Below are 8844 nucleotides of genomic sequence, written 5' to 3' on the forward strand. Positions count from 1 at the left end.
AATCTAGCAAGCGTAGCCAGCCCCACCCACGGGTGAAATTGTATAGCACCCTATCTCGTTGAAAGCCCCTTTGCTTACGGAAGAGAAGAGTTGGATGCCGTGGTGGGAAAGCTCCCGTTTCAACTTTGCTTCTTATAAGCTTCAGTATAAATAGCTCACTTGCGGGATCTAATCTTATTCTATGGGAACAGCTTTCATTTCTATCTTTTGGCTTAAAGAATGCATTGGAGCTGTGATAAGGGGTAGAAGTATTCGTGTGGGGTGGGTTTCGAAGGGAAGGTTGCATAATAGATCGGAGATCCTTTGAGGAAGACTGAAATGACTATACTTATAGAATGGTCCATATCGAACAGATACGATACTGGTTTACACAGAGAATATCGCCTAGCTCTAAAACGGCAGCACCTGAGTGCAACTTAGAGTAAGAAAGAACGACCTTCTGCTAACTTTCTACCGGGGCATTGTTTTAACAACTTTAGCTGATTGATCTACGAATGGAGGGATTCAAGCTTATTTTTGTTAACCGAGATGCAAACGACTAACAAACTGGATTCGAAGCCACCTGTCGTAATAGTACCTGCGGGTTCTTTCTGTGGAGCCTTCAAATGCAATAGCTAGCTCCCCAACAGCCAATGCCACAAGCAAATCTCCATTTTCCAACTTATACAACTCTTTGGGGTCCAAAGATACTCGCCATTGCAACTTAATAAATAGGACCGGTGGGATCGCCATCAACAGATATATTGGTTTCACTACTTTCGTACACTTTGTTTTCGTCATGTGGATGACCCGCAGACCGTAGATAAGATGGATACCCACGTACTGCCTTCAATGAAGAGAGTTTTACCAAGGACCCTTAGACAGATACGGGGGACAGACAAGAGGTATGCAACCTGCTGAATATTGTCACCGAATCGCTCACTAACAAATACTTGGGGCTCCCCTCCCTGGTAGGAGTGGATAGGAGCGATTGCTTCCAACACTTAATTGAGAGAGTTTGCACTCGGATTAATGGCTGCAAAGAGGAAGGGGTAATTGGCTCCGCCATGGAGACCGAAATACGAGCTTCTTTCATCACATCATTTTGCAACGGAGAAAAAAGAAGAACATAATAAAGTTTCTGAATGACTCAAACGGCAACAGGATCGAAGGTAATGACCAGTTAGCATCTCTGATACAGGGTTACTTTGATGGACTGTTCACCTCAGAAGTCCTAGCTCCCGACCCTGGGCTACTGGGGAAAGTAAACATGCGAGTAACTGAAGAAATGAACGCAAGCCTCTTGGCTCCGTTCACGGCAGATGAAGTAAAGGCAGCACTCTGAATTCAATCGGGAGTTAGGTACAGTAATCTTCAGATATGACAATACCTCCCCCAAAGCATTGTCAAGTGTTGGAATTAGGGAACCAACCACGAATAGGAGCTGTATAGAACTCCGGAAAGAGACCTTTGATGAAGTCGGCATCCTCCCAAGTGGCATTTGCTTGATCCAAACTAGCCCACTTCCTTGGTTGCTGAAAAACCATGCAACGCAAGTAATTTTCCACACACTGATTCACACGTTCTGTCTGGCCATCTGATTGTGGGTGATAGGCAGAGCTAAACCTCAATTTCACTTGCAGTGCTTTGAGGAAGGCCTGCCACATGTTACTTGTGAATATCCAGTTTCTATCAGAGACTATTGACTTTGGCAATCCATTCCACTTAAAAACATTATCCATGAAAGCATGAGAGACTGATTGTACTGTATAAGGGTGAGCAAAGGGAACGAAATGAGAATATTTACTGAACCTGTCCACCACCAACAATATGACTTCTTTGCCCAATGATTTGGGAAGACCCTCAAAGAAATCCAAGGAGATGTCAGTCCAAGCAGAAGTAGGTAATGGCAGTGGATCTAGGAGACCAGGGTAGTGGCAATGCTCTCCCTTGACTCTTTGGCAAACTGCAAACTCATGTAGAAAAGTTTCAATCTCCTAGCCTAGCGCCAATCAAATAGCTTTTTTACCCTTTGATAAGTAGCCACAATGCCTGAATGGCCTCCTATGGGAGATTTGTGAAGTGAATCAATGATTTGGTGTTTAAGAACAGCATCTGATCCCACATATATTCTTCCTTTATATCTCAAAATGCCAGAATGAAGAGTATAAGGGGGTGCTGCATTGGCTGATACAGTGAGCTTCTCAAGCAGAGATTTGCAGTGATCATCATTAGTGTAGTTGGTTACTATAGTTAAAGCCCAAGCAGGAGTAACTGCAGTGACTGCCATCATAAGAGAATCTCTTTTGCTCAAAGCATCTGTAACCTTGTTTTCTTTTTTTTGTATTCAATCTTGTAATTGAATTCAAGCAATTTTCACATAAGCTTGTGCTGGATGCCCTCAGAGACTTTTTGTTCTGTGATGTATTTAAGGCTCTGTTGATCAGTTTTGATCAATAAAAGAATTGGGAACCAAGAAAGTAGTGGCGCCATCTCTTCAAGGATTCACAAATAGCTAAAGCTTCTCCTTATCATAAGTTGACATAGCTGCATTTCTCGGTCCAAGGGTTTTACTAAAATAAGCAATTGGTCTGCCTTGTTGCATGAGGACAGAACCAATACCTTGACCTGATGCATCTATTTAAAAAGTAAATGGTAGGGTCAAATCAGGCAAAGCCATAACAGGAGCAGTGACCAGACAATTCTTCAATGTTGTGAAGGCCTCAATTTGAGCATCTGACCACTGGAATGATTCTTTTTTTAGAGAGTCATGAAGTGGCCTAGAATTTATCCCATAATTCTTGACAAATCTTCTTTTTCTGCAGCCATACCAAGAAAACTCCTCAACTGAGTGATAGTCTTAGGTGCTGGCCATTCTTTGATGGCAACTATTTTGTGGGGGTCTGTAGATAGACCATATCCTTAGATAACATGCCCTAAATACTCCACTTGAGGGACAGGAAAACTGCATTTGCTAATCTTAGCATATAGTTTTTATGACCTTAGAATGTCCAGGACTAACTTTAGATGCTTGAGATGAGCTTGTTTGGTCTTGCTATATATCAGAATATCATCAAAGAATGCCAAAAGGTATTTTCGGAGCAAAAACATGATTCATTAAAGATTGGAAGGTAGCAGGTGCATTAGTGAGTCCAAATGGCATCACTAAGTATTCATAATGACAAAAATATGTCCTAAAATTTTGGAATGTCTTCTCTTCTCATTCTTATCTGATGATAACCTGATCTCAAATCAAGTTTGGAAAACAGTTGTGCACCATGTAGCTCATCTAATAGATCCTCAATGACAGGAATATTGAATTGATTTTCTGCACTTAACCCGAAAGCAAGTTTGAAAACAAGACCTGCTCTATGAAGTGATGGAAGTAGTGAAGGTTTAGGCTTCGAATCTATGAAGTTCAGGTTTTGGAGTAGAGGTCAGAGGCTAGTGCGGGTAGCCCTGTCGGAAACTAGAAAGAAGAGGCTGATGCACCTGCTCGGCGGTGGGTGGGTTTAGCTCGATCAACTGGGATAGGAGTTTTTTCTCTATCTTGCTCCATGGTGTTCAAGCAGTGCGTCCAGAAAGATGTGATTCATGGGAGGGAGCAGCTTCAATAGCTTTGGCTGTGAAAACTCTTGGTCTTGGAGCATCAGTGTCATCAGTTCACCCAAGATCAGTAGGACAAATAACTACTAGGTTTGTGCCAGAAAAGCGTCTTGCGTGACGGGGAAAGAGTGGAAAAATAAAGAGATTCATCAGCTATAGAATCTGACAGGTATCGGTATTGAACAGAGGGGGCTGTTCACAAAGCATCCCATGGATGGTAATGGTGCTTCCCCAGCTGTTGTTCCTTCTCCTTTGGCTGGTGCCAAATAAGGTGACTTTGAAGTTGAAGCTTGCCCGCAGAACGATGTAACCATGCTGGTAGTACTATGATTGCCTTAGAGCGCAGATGTCTCTGTCCCTAGGAACGTGATGCTTAGGTGCGAGGTGAAACACAAGCAGGAGATCGAGAAAAGAAATCATACGGATTGCAACCTACAGATGAAGAATCTGCTTCATTGTTCCCACCATCTATATCAGATGTTTAATAAGAATAGGAATCGAATAAGTTGTTGATTGACTGAGGAAGCATTTGAAAAGAAAGGAAGGGTGATGCTTGTTAAACAAAGCTGCGTGTGGGGCCGCCACGTATAGCTGTAGTTTCTGCTGTAGCATCGGTTATTTCCGTTATTGCTGTAGTAGCATCGGTTATTGCTCAGGTTACGAATGACCCAATCTATATATGGCAACCACCCCCACTTTTAGTAGATGGAGATGCGCACCTAGAAAAGACAGATGAAAGAGAACCTGCCCTTCTGACTTCTTCTCTTGTCTGTCCTTTATGCAAAGCGATCTATGGTCTCAACAAGCCCCGATAGCATCGGTTTTTGAAGTTCAACACAGTGGTTATGTTATCCAGGCAGGGTTTGCTTGGAGTGATCATGATTCGGCCATGTTCGTATAAGTTTATCCTCGAGGACGTGCTATTCTGTTGTTGTATGTTGATGATATCAAACTGACTGGTGATTACTCCGTTACAATATCGCTGATCAAGTGTCGCCTTCATCAGTTATTTGCTATGAAGGCGCTGACGCGCCCTAAGCCTTTTCTTGGCTTGGAGGTTGCACATTCTCCTCGTGGATATTTGGTATCTCAGATTAAATAACGTCAGGACTTGGTCACTCGAGCTCAACTCAATGATGAGAAGACTGTTGACACTCCCTTGGAGCTTTACGTTAAACTCCATCTGACTGATGGCTCACCATTATCTGATCCGACGCAGTACAGACAGTAGGTTGGCAGTTTGGTTTATCTGACGATCTCTTGCCGAGATGGCTTTTCCTAAGAAAGTCAGCCTTTCATGGCTGCCCCCCGGTCAGTTCACTTTGCAGCAGTTCATCAGATTCTTAGATATATTCGAGGTACCTTTTCTCGAGCCGTCCTTTTTTCCGTCATCGTCTTCTTTAGAGTTGCGTGCAACTACTGATGCCGATTGGGCCTTAAGATAGGTGCTAAACTACATGCTTATCTATTTTATGGGGAGACGAGAGACTATCTTGGATGAGATAAAAGCAATAAATAGTTGCTCCTTCCACTGCCGAAGCGGAGTACCGTGCCATGGCACACTACTAGATAGATTGTATGGCTCCGTTGGTGACTTTCTGGTCGCGGGTTTCATTTGAAAAACCCCAACGCCATTCATCTTGCGTCAAATCCGATCTTCCATGCAAGATTTTCATTTTTGGCCACTACTACGTTCGTCGAAAACTTCTTGATGGCACCATCATCTCATTACCTTATTTTTTCCCTTCGACTTCGGCTATGACCAATGCCCCACCTAGCTGAATAGGCGTAACAAAGCTACCTGAAAAAGGCAAGGTGCACCTTAGATTGAAATCGACAGATTGCATTTTGCCAGATGGATTCTTTAGAAAGATTCCCGGATAAAGTTCAGTATAATATTTAGTTAGAATCTAAATAAAGGCGCATACGTGGGCGGGCAGGGGGCCCCACTACTTCTTCATTCAGGGGGGGCTAGCTTCATGACTTCCCACTAGGCGAGGGGTGCACCTAACCCACCTACTCACTCATCAATTACGGTGTTTAGCTGACTTGCACAGAAAGACCCCTATTGTTTAGTAATTTGGTGCCCCATCTTTTGATTGATTGTTGTCAACTAATCTTTTCAATGTTCTATTCTACTCTATGTTAGAACATTTCTGTGAATGCTATTTCGATCTAAGTGGTCCTATTCTCTGTCCCATGCTAGGAAGCATTACCCCTCTTTTCATTCCAAATTCTTCAATAAGACCGATACGATTGATTGGTCTGTGCGTTTCTCTTATTACTTTTTGTATCCCCCTGTTCCTTGGATACAATTCGATCCTTCTACGGCCAAATCTCAATTTGTGGAAAGCCTTTGATGGCTTCCTTATGAAAACATCCATTTGTATATGGGTATAGACGGTCTTTCATTATTCTTCGTGATATTGACCACATTTCTGATCCCTATTTGCATTTCAGTGGGTTGGTCTGGTATGAGAAGTTTTGGGAAAGAGTATATTACAGCATTTCTAATTTGTGAATTTCTAATGATCGCCGTGTCCTGCATGCTGGATCCTCTACTATTCTATGTTCTTTCCGAAAGCGTGCCAATCCCTATGTTGTGCGGAGCTGAGCATCTTCTATTCGCTGGGATCAAGCTTTTCCTCCGCAGGGGCCTTGTGCAGTAAACCCCCTACGGGCGGTCCCCCATCATCGTAAAGTAGTAAAGGTCCCCGTGAAGCTTTCGGGAAGAGGGGTAGTCTTGTGCGTAAGCATAGCATTTCTGGTCGAACCATCAAACCACACATATTTTTTTGGTGGGAGGGTACTCCGAGTAGTGGGTACCTCGTAGGACCTCGACCCGCCTACTCAGGTCTTGTATGGATATGCAGGAAGGGGTGCTCCTAGGTGTGTGTAGGGGGTGTGTTTGTTCGCGAGAATGAATTCCTCGTCAAGTCAGGGGGTGTGTGGACACACTTGCGCTAATTCGGGTAACGGCTACAAGGGATAAAAATAAAGGAAACTGTACCCGACCAGGGATGGACGTAAGCTCGTAAGCTACTGAGGGTAGGGATAATCGTCCAGGTCTTATTTAAAAAAAAGCCGACCCGCCACTGCAGGCAGGTTAGTTCCTCTATCGTTGCCAGAGAGTTCTTGGCGAAGAGACCTTAGGATAAGTTGCTAAAACAAACGGAGGGGAGGATCGACCCATTCAGTAGAATTCCGAAGAAAGACTGTTGGCTGCAGGTGGAGACATTTCTTTGGCCCCCTTCCAAATAAATGCGGGCAGGGTAGAGCTCGGCAGAGGGTTCGAGAATAGGGTAGGGTTTTTTACGGTCGGGTCCCATACCACTAGTCCGGCTAGCCTTCTTTCGGGCAGGAAGCAGGCCTAAACGACGGGCGGGCATCTCCCGCTACGCAAGCAGCATTGTTCGCCACCACCCGAGAAGCAAAAGATTCGAGAGTCAAGGCGGAAAAGACAAGCATAGTGGTCTAATGACAAGGGCCAATGACGGAAGCTCGGGACGGAGCCGTATGATGCGGAAGTCTCACGTACGGTTCCCTGAGAAGGGAGTGGCTACCCGCTGGAGCTTCGACCAACTACCACCGGTCAATTCCGCTTTGGGGCCACCCCTGACTCTATCATCATTATAGGGGTATGGGGTTCGAGACAAAGAAAGATCAAGGCAGCATATCAGTTTTTCCTATATACTTTACTTGGATCCGTTTTTATGCTATTAGCTATTCTGTTGATTCTTCTCCAAACAGGAACCACCGATTTACAAATTTTATTAACCACTGAATTTAGTGAGCGGCGCCAAATCCTTCTATGGATTGCTTTTTTCGCCTCTTTTGCCATCAAAGTGCCTATGGTACCAGTTCATATTTGGTTACCCGAAGCCCATGTAGAGGCACCTATGGCTGCATCCGTCATCTTGGCTGGAATTCTTTTAAAATTGGGAACCTACGGGTTTTTAAGATTTTCCATACCCATGTTTCCCGAGGCGACACTTTGTTTCACTCCTTTCATTTATACTCTAAGCGTGATTGCTATAATATATACTTCCTTGACCACTTTAAGACAGATCGAACTTAAGAATATCATTGCCTACTCCTCAGTAGCCCATATGAATTTGGTGACTATTGGTATGTTTAGTCGGGCGGCGGCCGTTAGGTCACCTATTTTGAGTTATGGACACACAAGCAAGGCCAAAACATGTGTGCCGGGCATGCGACCCATCAACCTACTAGCAATAGGGGAGAAAACTTAGCATGTCTCAACAAAAGCGTCGATTCGAGGCGTCAGCAAAACACCACCGTCTGTTCCTAAAACAAAAACCCTTAGCGCCCCGGGACGGGAGTGGGGGACGGCCCTACGCAGACAGCAGCAGCACCGGCTCTATAAAGTCCGAATCGAATCTTTCGGTTGGCTTTCCCGTGAATAAGAATTGTTGGGCGTGGCGAAGCGAGCGCTTCTAGCTGTTTCGCCTGCTTCTTTCTTATCGTGGCGGCTATTATGGCGTGGCTGAAATGAACGAAAAGCGAGATGATTCAAATCGATTGATAGATGGCCTGATCTGTTCTGATAGATCGAAAGGTTTTCTATCAATAATAAGGGTTGACCTCTTTCTATCTATTGATGAAACAAGATATCTATCTATTCTGGATCCATCAGAAAGAAATTGGTATGTATCTTATTTTTTCTACATCGTATGTAGAGCACCCAAGCGTTTGGCCAGCTCAGTTCTATTATCCATCGGTCCAATGCACTGGCTCATCTCATGGAGGGAAAAAGCAAATGTAGTTAGTTGTCTTGTTGTTGTTCGCCGCCTCAACACATTCCCCGGCATCGTCCCACACAGAAAGAACGAGCGTGGAGCCCCGGCCCGACCTGTAAGTCCGCTAACGTAAAGCGAGGAGTTGAGCCTGAACTGGCGAACCGAAGTCACTTTCGTAACCATACTTCCTACAGCTAACACGTGTCCAGTCCAGCAGGAACGCGAAGCGCAAACGAACGTGAGCTGCTATACCGAATCCCCCGCTGGCCATCGGGGACCTAGTGGTAAGGCCATGATCCACAGGGGAAGGGATCACTCATTCTTCTATTGGGGACAGGTGCACGAATGACAACTCCAAACGTCAGACATCCACCGCCTATACCTACCATTTAGGTGGCACCAGCGAGATCCAGCTAAGGTAAGGAACTTCGTGTCGCGGCTGCTCCACTCCATTGCGGTCTTTTGAACTGAACTTCGTAGCCTTCCCGCGCGCGAAACG

At 44.8% G+C, this 8844-nt stretch overlaps 1 pseudogene; it reads left to right on the top strand.

Moving 5' to 3' along the window:
* The first annotated feature begins 5727 nt into the window (after window positions 1–5727).
* LOC119321154 lies at window positions 5728–7838 on the top strand (annotated as a pseudogene).
* The last annotated feature ends 1006 nt before the right edge of the window (window positions 7839–8844 follow it).

Source organism: Triticum dicoccoides, chromosome 6B, assembly GCF_002162155.2.
Source record: "Triticum dicoccoides isolate Atlit2015 ecotype Zavitan chromosome 6B, WEW_v2.0, whole genome shotgun sequence".
NCBI lineage: Eukaryota > Viridiplantae > Streptophyta > Magnoliopsida > Poales > Poaceae > Triticum > Triticum dicoccoides.